The sequence below is a fragment of the Apodemus sylvaticus genome, chromosome 21 (genome assembly GCF_947179515.1).
Source record: "Apodemus sylvaticus chromosome 21, mApoSyl1.1, whole genome shotgun sequence".
Taxonomy (NCBI): Eukaryota; Metazoa; Chordata; class Mammalia; order Rodentia; family Muridae; genus Apodemus; species Apodemus sylvaticus.
Window position 1 is genome coordinate 45512716 of NC_067492.1, and position 15523 is coordinate 45528238.

Here is a 15523-nt window from a genome sequence, read left to right on the forward strand (position 1 = left end):
GCAGACAAAATATCCATTTACATTTCTAAAATGCATAAATAAATAAATAAAACTTTTTAAAAAATTCTTTCAATGGGCTAGAGACATGGCTCACCAGTTAAGAGCACTGACTGTTCTTCCAGAGGCCGTGAGTTCAAGTCCCAGCAACCATATGGTGACTCACAACCATCTATAATAGGATCTGATGCCCTCTTCAGGTGTGTCTGAAGAGATCAATGGTGTACTCGCATACATAAAATAAAATAAATCTTTTTTTTTTAAATTCTTTTAAAGCAAACCTTTCCCCGACAAGCTAGTCAAACAGACAAAATTTGTTGCTTGAATCAAGTTACTGTCAGGCTGGAGAGATGGCTCAGTGGTTAAGAGCAGTGACTCTTCCAGAGGTCCTGAGTTCAATTCCCAACAACCAGATGGTAGCTCACAACCATTTGTAATGGGATCTGATGCCCTCTCTTGTCGTGTGTCTGAAGAGAGCAACAGTGTACTCACATACAATCAATCAATCCATCAATTAAAAAAAAAAGAAGTAAAGAAAATCAAGTAACTGTCAGTGACCAAAAAGAAAAAAATAATTACTTTTGAGATGAAGTTTTCAGCAAAAAAAGTGTTACTTTACTATTTAAGAATTATACATTTCTTTGTTCAAAAGTACATTTGAATTACAAATGTGTTCTTTAGAAGAGAGATTAAAGACAACTGCAGTATTGTATGCTGTTAATCACAGCATATCAGGGTCTCAGGAGACAGGCAAATATCTGGGAGTTCAAGACCAGCCTGGTATGACTATCATAGGACCTTAACTCCCTGTGTTCAATCCCTAGATACCAACTAAAGTAGAAGGAAGCAGCTGCCCAGCCTAGGTTCATTCTCTTATAGTAATTTAAATATCTCTTAAAGAATTTGCAATCAAAGACCATTTTAAATGCTTAACCCAAAAATAACAATTTTGGTTTTTTTTTTTCCTCAATTAAAAATATTTGTGTCAGGCGTGGTGGCGCATGCCTGTAATCCCAGCACTTGGGAGGCAGAGGCAGGTAGATTTCTGAGTTCAAGGCCAGCCTGGTCTACCCAGAGAAACCCTGTCTCAAAAAACAAACAAACAAAAAAAATCCGTGTGTGTCTGTTTGTACGAGGTGTTTCTTGGGGACACATCCCATGGCATGCACGTGGTCACAGGACAGCTGTTTCCTTCTACTTTACTTGGTCTCTAGGGATTGAACCGAGGGAGTTAAGATTGTAAGTCAGATTTTATGGACTCAGTCGATCTTTTGGTCTCTGATTCCCTGTCTCACCATACCTAGGTATGGATTGTATTTTTCTCTGGAACTGATAGGAAGAATGACAGTCATACATGGGCAGTGGGGAAATGGACCCCGTGTGAAGAGTCACAGAGGAGCACAGAATACTCCTCACTGCAGGACTTATTCTTCCTTAAACCGTGATGTTCTCAAACATGCAAATTTCCAGGTGCATAAGGAGTATTGGATATCATCGTGCTGTGCTTTTGTTGTTTTGGAAATTACCTTTAGAGAAAAGAGTGTCTAGTTAAGCTAAAATGAGGCTTTACTAAATGATATTGATTCCATCTGTCATTGCCTATAGACAAAGCCTCCTTTCTCCCCAGGTCTTCCTCAGTTTGGCAGCCTTTCTACTGATTGTAGTAAAAACAGCATGAAGCTGGGCATTGTAATGCAGGTCTGTAATCCCAACACTTAGGATGTAGAGGAAAGAGATCCAGGAGTTTCAGGGCAGCTCCAGCCCGATGGCAAGTTTGAGATGCAGCCACTTGCAGCAAGGAAGCCCAACATTTTGGAGATGGCAGTACCATGGCATAACTGCCTAGAACAGCAGCAGCCATGCATTGTCCCAGTCTCAGCTTTAGTCGGTAAGGGGTCAGTTGTGCTGGGTAGTTTTATGTCAACTTGACATAAGCTAAAGTCATCTAAGAGGAGGAAACCTCAATTAAGAAAATGCCTTTATAAAATGTGACTGTAGGTAAGCCTGTAGAATATTTTTAATAGTTGGTAATTGATGGGGGAGGGGAGGGCCCAGCCCATTGTGGGTGGTGCCATCTCTTAGGGTGGTTGTGTTAATTTCTATATGAAAGTAGGGTGAGCTGGGTGGTGGTTGTGTATGCCTTTAATGCCAGCACTCAGGAGTCAGAGGCAGGCATACCTATGTGAGTTTGAAACCAACCTGGTCTACAGAGGTAGCCAGGGCTACACAAAGAACCTGTCTCCAGAAAAAAAGGAAGGAAATAAGGAAGGAAGGAGGAAAGGAAAGAGGAAAGAGACAAGAGGAAAGGAAAGGGGAAAGGAAAGGAAAGGGGAAAGGAAAGGGGAAAGGAAAGGAAAGGAAAGGGGAAAGGAGAAAGGAGAGGGGAAAGGGGAAAGGAAAGGGAAAAGGGGAAAGGAAAGGGGAAAGGGGAAGGGAGAAATGAAAGGGGAAAGGAAAGGGGAAAGGGGAAAAAGGAAAGGGGGAAGGAAAGGGGAAAGGGGAAAAAGGAAAGGGGGAAGGAAAGGGGAAAGGGGAAAGGAAAGGGGAAAGGAAAGGAAAGGGGAAAGGAAACGAAAGGAAAGGGGAAAGGAAAGGAAAGGGGAAAGGAAACAAAAGGAAAGGGGAAAGGAAAGGAAAGGGGAAAGGAAAGGGGAAAGGAAAGGAAAGGGGAGAGGAAAGGAAAGGAAAGAGGAAAGGAAAGAAAAGGGGAAAGGAAAGGAAAGGGGAAAGGAAAGGAAAGGGGAAAGGAAAGGAAAGGGGAAAGGAAAGGAAGGTTGAGGAGGCCAGTAAGCAGCCCCCCTCCATGGCCTCTGCTTCATCTCCTGCTTCCAGGTTCCTGCCCTGACTTCCTTTAATGATGAGCCAAATAAACCCTTCCCTCCCCAGTGTGCTTTTCATCACAGTGTTTATTACAGTAATAGAAATCCTAATTAAGACAATCAGGATGTATGAATATGTATTTGTATATGTATATATTATTTTTTCCTTTCCTTCCTTACAAATGAAGACTACTGCATTCAGACTGGTGACTGAGTGACAATGGAGGCATCTTGTCACGATTGTTACCTAAGAATCAGGGGATCAATATCTTGCATTTGGAACATGAAATGGAAGTTATAAAAAGTTTTACCAATAATAAAGACTTGCTCTCTCTAGGAAATGAGGCAGAACTCTGTAGTGCTTTGGCTAACCTTCAGACCAGTAGACCAGACGCTCTGGAGCAGACCCGTGTGTTAGAGCCCACAGAGATTGTTCTGCTTAATAACATTCCGTATCATGAAGGCTTTAAGCCGGTGATGAGGAAGGTCTGTCTTCGCTGGCCACAGAGCCGGGATGTCAGCCCACAGACACTGTCAGTACGTGGAGACGAACTCTGGGAGTAGACAGAGTGATGCTGCACCCAGTCCCTCTGACCCTTTCTATGTGCTGGATGTTCTGAAGGCTTCTCTCTTTTACTTATACTTGCTGGAACACTTGGTCAGGTTAAGCCCTACAGTTCAGTGGAGAAAGACCAGCATTGTATTGCTTTGGACCTCGTATCTGAAGCCAATCACTTCCCTAAGGAAACATTTGACTTTTGGCTGCCACAGAGACGATGAAGCTGCTGTGTTGCAGAGGCCCAAATCGGACAAATTGTGGAACATAATTATATTAGATATCATCGAGCCATCTGGGCTTATCCAGCAGGAGCTAATGGAAAAGGCCGCAATATCCAGGTAAACAAAAACCAGAAGTGTGAGGGGGAGTTTGGGTTCAAGTTTCTCTTAGGTTTGTTGTTGGTTTTGTGTTTGTTTTTCTTTTTGTTTTCAAATTCTATCAGCAAAAGGGGTAAGGCGACTGTCTTACTGTCTAACCATACCTTGACGTCAGGGTTTGTTCTGCAAGGGAGGCCCTCTAGGCAGCTTTGGGGTAGAGGCTGGAGGTTGCCGGTGGTTGACAATTTCTGACCTTTCCTGAAACTGAGTTAATCACCAATAAATAAATGAGTCTTCAGCAGAGCTCTGACTGGAAAGTTCACATGCTTTCCAGAGTGGGTGAACACATCAACATAGGGAAGGGAGAGTAATGTGCCTTAAGACTGGGGCTCCGAGGTCCCCTTTCCATTAAAGAGCTGTTTCTTCCTCTAACCCACCTTTGGTGCAGTACTGGGGTGATAGGTATACAGGGGTTTACAGCTGTTTAGTTCTCCAGACACCAGCTGCTGTTCTTTAATTAAAGTCAGTTCTGGTCCTGCTACCTGGAGGAGAAGTAGAACCTGTAGGGGAGCCACCAACTTCAAAACCCAGATGCATATATAGTTGTCATCTATACTTCTACGTGCCAGATAGAGATTGAAGGGTCCCTCAGTGGATAAAGCCCTCTTCAGATTAGGGTGAACGTCTTATAGCAGCTCATAGAACTTAGGAACATGTTTGTTATAGAGGATACAAATGAGGAGCCAGGAACGCTGCACAGGGCAAGGCCCATGGAAGGGTGCAGAGTGTCCACAGTCTTTCCCGACATACTGTCCAGGGCCCTTCACTCCCTGAGTAACAGAAGCTCTCAGCTCAATCCTTGGGGATTTCCATGGGCTTCTTTTTGTGTGGCAGCACTGGGTATTCGTGATAACTCAGCCTGGCTTTGAGGCTAGGCAGGGGAATCAGACAGAAAGGCCCTTATTCTTTCTGGAGGACAAACCAGAGAGTCTAGGAGTCCCTAGATCCTGAGATGGCCTCGGGATACAGAAGGTACTCTTAACGTTCTTTTGACTATGAGAAGACTCCTATGTTAAGTAGCTTTGTGCTAAAAACAACAGAACAACAGCAAACCAAGATCAAACATAGTGTTAGTATAAATCATTGCCTTAGACATGTCTTGTTTGGCCATTTCTTCATGAGTTTATCTTTAAATTCTTTTTTTTTCAAGATTTATTTATTTTAAGTATGCTTTGCCTGCATGTATGTATTTGTATCAGATACTTCCTTCAAAAAGGGAGTTGTTTGAATGCCACATGTGTATTAGTGGTTGCAGTACACCAGACACTAGGGGTTTAGGATTGGCGTCTGAAGAGGGGCAGTCATATAGGACTGAGTCCTTTAACTGGGGTGATACAGGTAGATAGTGTTAGAATTGACTGGAGAGAAAGCACTTGTTTGGGTAAAAGGCAGACAGTTTATGGGGTGGGGATGTGGTTCAGTGGTGGCGAGTTTGCCCTGGTTTCCCTAGTCCTACAAGGAGAAACCTAGCATGACGTCAGTGTCTGGTAAGTGGCCCATTTAATAACAGTGAAATAACAAGTTAAGGAGCACTCTTACCATTCTTGGAACTTTCTTGAGCTTCACATTTTAGAAAGTTAAGGTAAATTGGCAGAAAATTAACAAGTAAATAGGCTAATTTCATAATAGTTCACTAGCTAATAGTAATGGTTTTGTTGAAAGTTGTGACACTCTATTAAGAGATAAGTAATTTCACTAATTGAGATTGGCTTCTGACTTTCCCTCGAACTCAAACAAATTGTTAGGACCAGCACAGGATGAGCAAGTCCCAGCCTCCTCTTAGGTGTATGAGGATCAGCCTGGTGGGCGTACGTCATGGGTGTGAATCAGGCTCGTTCCTCTTTACTCACTTGTAAGCACATGGCCGTGCAAGCCTAGAGTGAGTCCTATGGACCTGGACAGCCCAGAACTGGACACTGCCCCGACTCAGTGCTTGCCTGCTGTCCCTTGTTCTTGCTGTTCTGTTTCTATGAGTGGTGAGTCCCTTCCTTGTTTCCCCTCACTAAACACACAGCTTGCTGATTTGGGAGCCTAGGGTTTGGACTTGCCTTGAGGATTCCACTCCCACCCCCACCCTCCACCCCCACCCCCAAAAGAATTTGGGTTAAAGGCAGGCTGCTATTTTACCTCAGTGATGTCGATCTAAGCTCTGGCCTTCCCATTTGGACTGCTAGTGCCTTATCCCCTGAATTGTTTCCCCAGCCTCTAAGGTTTCATGATCTATTTAGGGAAGCCATGTAGCAAAAATGTAAACATCTATGCATATTATTTTTAGATATGTACAAACTGATAGATGGCTAGTCTATGTAACTTGCATTTAAAGTTTAGTGTGAAAGATATTCAAGGTGACACAGTATTCAACTCTCTGTAGTCCGTATTCTGGAAATTCAAGTAGGAGATACCCAAAATTCTCAGTACAAGTAAGACCTGCTGTCTGATAAGGGATAGTTTCACTTGGCCTTACAGACCTTAGTCTGTCTTCTATTGCTGCTTCATTTTACGGCTCAGTATGAGAAACAGTATTCCATGGTAGTTTTAGTGCCGGTCTCTCATATGGGAACCAATTCTGCCTTGGCATGGCCTCCAGTGTAGTCCTTGCTACAGCAGCACATGGTCTCCACATGCAGGGAGTGCCAGCTTCCCACCAGACACTTGTCTTCTGCTTGTAATTCTCTGTCCAGGGACAGCTTATTTGAAGAGCTTTTTATAGCCATAGCTGTACTGTTATTATGTTCCTGTGGCACCAAAGGGAGCAACATCCTGGAAGTCCCTCCTACTTGCCCAATCTTGGCTCCTTTATTCCTTAGGGGATTGGTTCACAAGAACAGCACCAGGCCCATCCACAACACCTTACATACACTCATAAAGCAGCCTTGTAGTATTTTTAGTGTACTTGTTCTTATGGAAACCTATTCATGAAGTCATATATAGAATATCCCACATACTTTATTGTATGAGTGTTCAAAAAGTGCTCAGTTTTGGAGCATTTTGATTTCCATGTATGGTTCACTATTAATGATTGTGGCCTGTTAATTAAAAATTTGCCTTAGTCTGTATCCTGAGTTAACAATCCAAATATGACTTCTTGGGCAATTATTTCTAGTGGTTTAAATTCTGAGCTACTAGCCAATAGTGACAAGGTCCACCAGACTACGTACCATCTATACTTCATTAATTCATGATTCTTGCTTATATCTAAGGCTTTTACAAATATTTACCCCTTTTCAGATGTTTATTGCAGTCTGGAGGCAAGGTTTCCCCCCAGTATGTGCTGATGTTTGGGATGCTTGTGGAGTGTCAGACGCTGGCGGAGGAGAATGCGGTTCAAGGAATAGAACACACTCATGGGCTAAACATGCACCTTTCATCAACCAGTTTCAGGTAAATGTCTAGAGAACTGTTCAGCCAGGATGTCAGCGGCTCCCCGTGTCTTTCTCTCCTTTTGAGTTTTTACCTGGTTAGCAGGTTTATTTGGATAAAAAGGGCTGTCAGTTTCCTGGGGTAACTGGACATGTCAGGGATGAAAATCAACCTGAGAGTCGGAATGACCAGGAACTTTTGTCGTGAATACTGACTAAAGTCAGTAGAGTTTGCTCTGAATCATTGTTAGAGAATAAAAGAACAAGACGTTTTAGGCACGCAATAAACAGTTGTGCTTTTGTAACAAAGAAGCATCCAGAAAACTGTATCTGAAGCTTAAATTTCTGTATTGAAACTTCAGATTGGCTACTGATTGGCCTTAGCAGCTGGAGTCCAGGTCTGGGCCATCTGTCTGCATAGCAGGGGTGGTGGGGCTCAAGAAGGAAGGTTAGTGTTGCTTTAAGAAACAAGGAGTCGTGGGGATTTAGAAAGAGAGTGGCACAGCACAGGTGCACATGTGTGCGCTTAAGATATGTCTAGATAGAGCGCTCAGGGAAGCCACATGGGGTTCAGGATGGGATGAAGTGGGATGTTGAGTACAGAGTCGGAAAATGATGTCGAAAGGCTCTAACTAGTAAGCTCTTGAGGGTTCTGGGAGTCTGCCTTGACAGACCCTACTTAAGGAATAAATTAATTCACTACTTTTTTGAGGGGCCCTGGGGTATGGGATGTGGTTAATCAAGATTTTAGAGTTAGTTTAATATCTCCTTTGTGAAGGTTTAATAAAGAGAATACACTTAGCAAAAGATAGAGGTGCATGTTCCCAAACTGCTACCATCTATCTTTCTATTGTAATGTTCTAAAAGAATTATTTACTTATTTTAGTGTGTGAGTGTTTGTATGCATGTGTGTCTTGTGTGTTCATTGCTCATGTAGTCTAGAAGAGGAGATAAGATCTGAAACTAGAATTACAGGTGGTTCTGAGCTACCATGTAGGTGCTGGGTTGAACCTGGGCATCGGCCAGAGCAGTACACACTCTTAACTGTCGGAATTTCTCTCTAGTCCTTGTCTTTCTATTTTATTGCCACTTGATCCTGATTCCAGCAGCTCTTAATTGTGTCAGGGTCTACAAGATACTACTGGTCCTGTTGGCCTTTCACAGTATCTCCCACTCATGACCACTCTTCCCTTTGTGGTCTGTATAGTTTTCATATAATGTAAGTATTGTGCTCCATCCCCCAATGTTCTTGAATGAGCGAGCCTTGGTTAAGTCCCACCCACTGTGTTTCTACAGAACATACACAACACCCTACCATTTGCCCGCATACCATGTTCACTTGACTGCTTAGCTAAAGACAATCCTTAACCTTCTGTAGCACTTTTATATTTTAGAGCCTGTTTACCCCGTTGCCCTAGGTCTCCTTTCTTCTGAGGATTGACCACTAGAAAACTGTGTCAATCAATGAAACAAAATCATAGGTTGTTAAAAGAATATAATACACTAAAAACTAGTCCACAGATGTTCATTGAGCACCTACTGTATGTCCTGTTCATTTTATTTATTTATCTTTTATTTTTTTTGAGAAAAGATCTCATGTAGTCCAGAGGACCTCAGTGTGTAGCCAAGGATAACCTTGGGCTCCTGATCCTTTTGTTTCCACCTCCCAAGGGATAGAGTTGTAGACATATGGCACCATTCCCAAATTGCATGTGTGTATTAGTTACTAGCTGCTACAGCAAAACAACTGACAAGGGCACCTCAAAGTAAAGGTTCATTTTGGCTTACAATTTGAGGAACACGATTCAGGATGGTAGAAATTTCCATATCAACCTTCTATTAAAAATAGGCAGAAGGAAGGGCAATTGAAGAAGACACCCAGTATCTACCTCTAATCTTCACTTACACTTGTGTAACTTGTGTGCACCAGAGTGCAAGAGCATACGCATACAGAGCTCCACAGAAGCTGTGGAGGCAAGCACAGGCAGGCAGACTCCAGTGCCTTTCCTAGTGCCGGCCAAGCTAGAAGGAAGCATGAACCCCCATGCAGTCCTTCCCTATGGTACACACCCTCCAGGGAGAACAGAGTCATGCTTCTATAAATGACCAGCCTGCCAGCTCTAATATGTCCAATATGGCACCTTAGATTGGGTCAGCAATGTTTTCCTCATAGGAGGCTTGAACTAGAAAAATCAAGAATCTGCTGTTCTTGCTACCAACTCTGCAAACCAGGTATTCCAGTATAAATCAAAGGTGTGTGGTGGGAGCAGGGTGTCTGTGATGATGGGCTAAGAGTATGGCAACATGATCGACCTTTAGGGCCCCATACATACCAAGTGAACCATGAACAAGAGCCCAGAGACATCAAATTAACTCTCGCTACTAACATAGACAGCCAGGCAGGGGGATCCTAAGAACGATTCCACATCCATTCAAAATACTAGTCTGCTATAGCCAATGAGAAGTCTGTTTACAACTCTGTGAGCTTGACAGGAAAATTAATATCTTAACAGAGAAGGCAGTGGGTCCACAAATTTGCCTCTTGAGCTCTGTTGCCTCTGACTATGAAGGAGGTCAGTAGATTGACTCAAGTCAACAAGAAAAAAAAAAATGGTGGCAACTTAATATGGGCACACGAGTCAGGGTTGTCAGCTCCTTGAAAAAACAGGAGGTCCATAGTCTCTGCCAAACAGATTTTGGCTTCACCAAATATTTTTGGACCTTAATGAGTCCATGAAGTCCCAGCCTAAAACCTATCCTTACTCTCCTTCAGGTTCAGGGCTTAGACAGGGACTCTAGACTCCTCAGTCAACCAGCTGTTCCTTGGCAGAAAGAGGCCAAGACCTCCAACTCCAGCATTAACACTATGTAGTCAGATACCCTCCTTGCCCTCAAGACCTAGGATGCCATTTCTGGTTCCAGAAACGGAATTAAATTACTGCAAACCTTAGATAGTTACCCAGTATGAAAATCTCTGACATGGTGTGGGTCCTGCCCCATGGGGTAAATCAGGATCCTTAGGCAGCATCACAGAGGGTTGGGCAGTGGGATGATGGAACAACCTACTTTGAAAAGGTCTCTTAGGTGACTGTCAGGAATAAAACACACGTGAAGCCAGTTGGAGGCAGAACCATAATAGTTAGTCAGCGAGAGCTGGTAGCTTAGACCGGAATTGGAGCCATGTATGCATCTGCATGGATTTTAATGGTAGGAGTTTAATAGATTGGATGTAGAATATGAGAAAGGACCAGGAAGGATAGTTACCATTTATTAATGTGGGGAAACAGTGGAGTAATCAGCTGTATTGTGTATAAGAGCTGTCAGAGGAGGTCACTGAGCAGCTGGATAAGGATTCAAATAAAACTAGGCTGAGCACCTAAAGTTGGCGGTCAGTATCAGATGTTATTAAAGCCACAGAGTGGATGGCACATTAGGGGTGTGCAGAGAACAGCCTGCAAGATGCCGAGCTTTAGTGTGAAGGACAGGAGAGGCTTGGAGGCTAGGCTGAGAAACTTAGGGACAGACAGGACATTGCAGTAGAACTGTGAGCATTTCAGTCCCAGGCAGGGAGAAGTGGGAATGGTGTTCTCAGGGCCTGGCGTGAGCAGGAGTACACGGTATAAGGACGACTGGAGAGCCTAGGAGAGGTTGGTGTGTCTGACAGAAAGGAAAGCGTCTTCTAAGTGGCACCATCTTCTTAGTTCATGCAAGGAAGAGGCTTCAGAGTCCGGGGCCTGACAACAAATTGACATGGTGTGTACCCTGAGCAGCTGGACCTTTTAGAATCCCCCAGTGACTTGAAGTTGTAGCCAAGGTTTTAAGAACCACAGCTTTGTAGAAAAGAGGTCATTTTTCTGAGTGAATTTGTTCAGATGAAATTGTTTGTTTGTTTGTTTGTTTGTTTGTTTGTTTGTTTGAGAGAAGATCTCATTGGGTAGACTTGGCTGTTCTGGAACTCACTATTAGACCAACCTGGCTTCTCATAAAGTTTTCTTGGCCTCTACCTCCATGGTGCTTGGATTTAGAGCACGTGTCACCATTCCTGGCTGAATTTGGTGTCTGATCAAAGACATCAAATACTAACTGTTAGATTGTTTGCATGTTAGGACACATGTTCTAGTCATAAATGTATTTGGAATTGTTTGGCCATTTGAAAGTGTAGTGTGTTTCCATCCAAGAAAAAGGCCTGTAGGTAACAAAGCGCAGCAAAGTGTTGAACCTGCCTACAAACCTTAGCTTTTCCATTCCTCCTGGGTACTGGCCATGAGGCTTCATGCCTTAGGACCGCTGCATAAAAGGCCAAGGCCTAGAAAGTAGTGTGAGAAAACACAGAGGGAGCCCTGCCTGAAGGCGAGCAGAGAGAAAGTGGCCTCTCTTTTCAGGTGCCTATCCGGGTATGTCTGGATCTATCTTCTTTGCCATGTGTCCCGTTAAGCCAGCCAGTGGAACTGTTGAGACTGGATCTGATGACTCCATATTTGAACACTTCCAATAGAGAAGTAAAGGTAAGGACAACTAACTATAAATGATCACTCTTGTCATTTCAAGACATTTACCCAAAACCCTAAATGGCAGTCATTTCCTTTGAAGAGTTAAATCTTATCTTCTAAACAACATGCAAACATAGATTAGATGAATATTAGTATCCAATGTTAATTATAATTAAATTAAAATGAGTGGTTAAATATATCTTTTGTTTTTGTATTCAAACTGATTAAGAAGAAAAAAAGACCTAACTTTACTTGATGGAATGTTCAGGATTTTCTTTCTACAGGTCCGTGTGTACAGGTCTGGGCGAGTGACCACGGATCCATTTTGGTTTCATTTGTGCCTGGATGAGGAGGTGAGGCTGGACACCTCAGCTGAGGCCTCCCACTGGAAACAGGCTGCCGTGGTTCTGGGTGATCCCATATAAGCACAGGTGGGAGAGGAGCTTGTGCTTAGTGTTGAGCACCACAAAAGCAACACCAGCATCGCCGTGAAGCAGTGAGACTGTCATCGTACAATACACGGTGAAAATCCGCAGAGTCGTCAAAGATGTTTAAAGGTTGCAGTAATAAAGCCGGTGTTAAAAGTCTTAAAGTGTATGTAACATTATTTATTTTTAAGATGTAGACTTTGTTTTCTAGACGAGGATATATCTTTTGTTGGGACTTTGTAGTGATTTAAAAGGTGTCTGCCTCATGGTCATCTCAGTTAAGCAAATGTTTAAGGTTTCCAGCTGTTGCCTTATAATGGGGCAGTGTGTAAGAGTCTGGAGGCAGTGACTATGAACCAGAGGCTGCTTCTGTTGGGTACTGGGTATATTAAAGAGTGAATGGTGTGGGGAGAAGTGTCCTCAGGACGCAATGCTTCCTTCTCTACTTTGACAAAAAGAAAGTTAAACATCAGTGGCAAACAAAAGCTGAAAAATGCCAAAGCAGAATTTGTTTAAATTCGAATTTTGATTTGAATGACCTGTTTCAAAGCTTTGTAACTTCATGGGAGCCCCTTTTTTTAGTTAATTGGTTTTATGTCTATGAGTACACTGTAGCTGTGTTCAGACACACAGAAAAGGGCATTGGATCCCATTACAGACGGTTGTGAGCCACCATGTGGTTGCTAGGAATTGACCTCAGGACCTCTGGAAGAGCAGCCAGTGCTCTGAACCGCTGAGCCATCTCACCAGCCCAGGAACACATGTTTAATTGTTGATATTAGTTTCTGAGTGATCTAGCACATTTCTAGAAGTCCTTGCACTTGTGCCCATCTCTGTCTCTACCTCTTCCCTCCCCTTCCCTCTCCCCACCCCTTCCCTCTCCCCACCCCTTCCCTTCCCTCTCCCCTCCCTTCTCCTCTTTCCTCCCCTCCTTTCTTTCTGTGTTACTTCCTCCCAATATTTATTTTTTGACAGGGCCTTATGTATCCCAGGCTGGTCTCGAATTAGCTCTGTATCTGAGTATGACCTTTAATTTCTGAATCTCCTATCTCTCATTCCTTGATGCTGACAATATATTTTATGAGTAAACTGCTGGGAATCCAGCTCAGAGCTGTGGGCACACTAGTCAGACAGTTTGGTAAGCTGTGGCCCCGCCCCTTGTTTTTCTTCTCAAAGAACCAAGTCAGCCTCACTCCATCTTTTGTTTCATTAATCTCTGCCTTCATCTTAATCTCTTTTCAGCCACTGTTTTGGGTCTCACTTGTTCTTAGCTCTTCCAGACTCTAAGGTGCTTTGTTATTTATCTGAGAACCTCTGGTTTGTTTTTTTTAATGTGTGCATGTTTACCTACAACTTCCCTCTAGGGAGTGCTTTTGTTAACGCCCCATTGTGTATGTATGTTATGTTTTCCCTTTGCTTTGATTCCAAGCTTTTATTACCTTCTTGATTTCTTCACTGATTGTGCATTATCCAATGTTGTGCTGTTGAATTTCCACAAGTTTGCATCCTCTATAGTTCCTCTTGCTACAGATTTTTAGCATCATGATCAAAATAATAGAAGTTATTTCAAGTTCCCTATGTTAAAGCTTTCTGTCCTACTGCATGGTCTATTATGGTCTTTTTAGAGTCAGTTCTGCAGGTTGCTGAGAATGTCTATTCAGAAGTATTTAGTTGGACTGTTCTGTACTTTCTTTTTTTTAAAAGATTTATTTATTTATTATGTGTGAGTACACTCTAGCTCTCTTCAGATGCACCAGGACCTTCAGAAGAACAGTCAGTGCTCTTAACCACTGAGCCACCTCGCCAGCCGTTCTGGCGTTCTACTTTCTATGTAGTCTATTGATATATGATGTCATTTAGCTGAGGTGTTTACTTTTTGTCAAGATGATGTGTTAGTGAGAATGGAATATTAAAGTCATTCACTGTGTGTTGGAATTTCTGTTAGTGAGAATGGAATATTAAAGTCACTCACTGTGTGTTGGGATTAATTTGTGACTTTTTATTTGGCTTAAAACCTTCATTTGTGGGCTGGATAGATGGCTCAGTGATTAAGAGCACTGACTGTTCATTCAGGGGTCCTGAGCTCAGTTCCTGGCAACCACATGGTGGCTCACAACCATCTGTAATGGGATCCAATGCCCTTTTCTGTCTGTCTGAAGACAGCTACAGTATACTCATATACATAAAATAAACAAACATTTTTTTAAAAAGTCAATCTAATTTTTTAAAAAGATTCATTTGCATGTGGCTTGTGTAAGGAGAGGACATATGTGCTAGTTTGCATACATGTTGAACCCTGAAGTTGATATGGTGTCTTTCTCAGTCACTCATTCTTGTTTATTGAGATATGTTCTCTTTCTGAAGCCAGAGACTACCAAGAACAGCAATTGTCTGTGGCTGGTTTGCCTTGGGATTCTGGCTCTGCCTCCACAATGCTGGCATCACGGCAAGCCCCACAGGTGTCTGGCTTGGATGCTGGTACTGGAGTTCCACATTCCAGTGCTGCTACTTGTGTGGCAAGCACTTCTGCCCAGCCAATTTCTGTCCGATCTTTGATTTTATATTTAGCAGTTTTTGTTAGTGAAATAGGTGTGCATATCAGCTGGGTGCATGGAAATTGAGAGTTGTAATGTCCTCTTGATAGATTGTTGTTTATCTTGATAGATAAAATGACTTCTCTTAGGTTTTTGACTGGCTCTGCTGGGTATTTGCTTGTTTGTAGTTCCATTTGTTTGGCATACCTTTTCCATCCTCTCATCCCGTGGTACCATCTCTTTATAATGGTGACTCATGTTTTGAAGGCAACAAATAACTTGATCCTTACTTTGACCCTAAGCTCCTCACAAGTGTCTTTAGGGATTAGGGAGCATTGCTATTCAGAGTTACTGAGAAGGTCCACATTGATCCTGTCACTTTGTGATATCTGGCGTTCCTAATCTTCATTTGTTTTACTACAGTTGCAGCATCTATTCTTTCCCATAGCCTCTTGGGTTGGTGTGTTTCCTTCAGTCCACAAAAATAACTTCCAGTATCTTCTGCTAGCCTGACTCAGCAGACTTGGGAAGTTGAGTCTGTCCCTATAGTGTCATGACTCTCGCAGGCCCCTTCAGCAATAGCAGTTTGCTTGGAGTCTTAGATTGGGTTCCTTTTGCTGCAGAGACACCATGACCACAGCAACCTTTATCAGGAAACAAACCATTTCATTGGGGCTGGCTTACAGGTCTGAGGTTTATTAGTCCGTGACTGACACGGACGTGATTAGTCCATTTATTAAGTCCGTCTTAACTTTCATCTTTTAAAATTTTGTTAAGTCTGCTATTTTGATGAGCCAGGCTTTATAATATGACCTTTTCTTTTGCAACTTTGAGTTCTTTGAGGTTTTCTGAGTTCTCATTGGGCTCCTATGGGTTTGGGAGTTCACACAGCTGCATTGCTTGGTGTTCCAGTTTCCTGTGCTTTTGCCCTGAGCATCCAGTACACTCTTCCAGCTTCCT

General features: G+C 42.8%; 1 pseudogene; it reads left to right on the forward strand.

Moving 5' to 3' along the window:
* The window catches only part of LOC127672158 (protein arginine N-methyltransferase 9-like), a 231974-nt pseudogene extending 219409 nt beyond the window's left edge, over positions 1 to 12565 (forward strand).
* The last annotated feature ends 2958 nt before the right edge of the window (positions 12566 to 15523 follow it).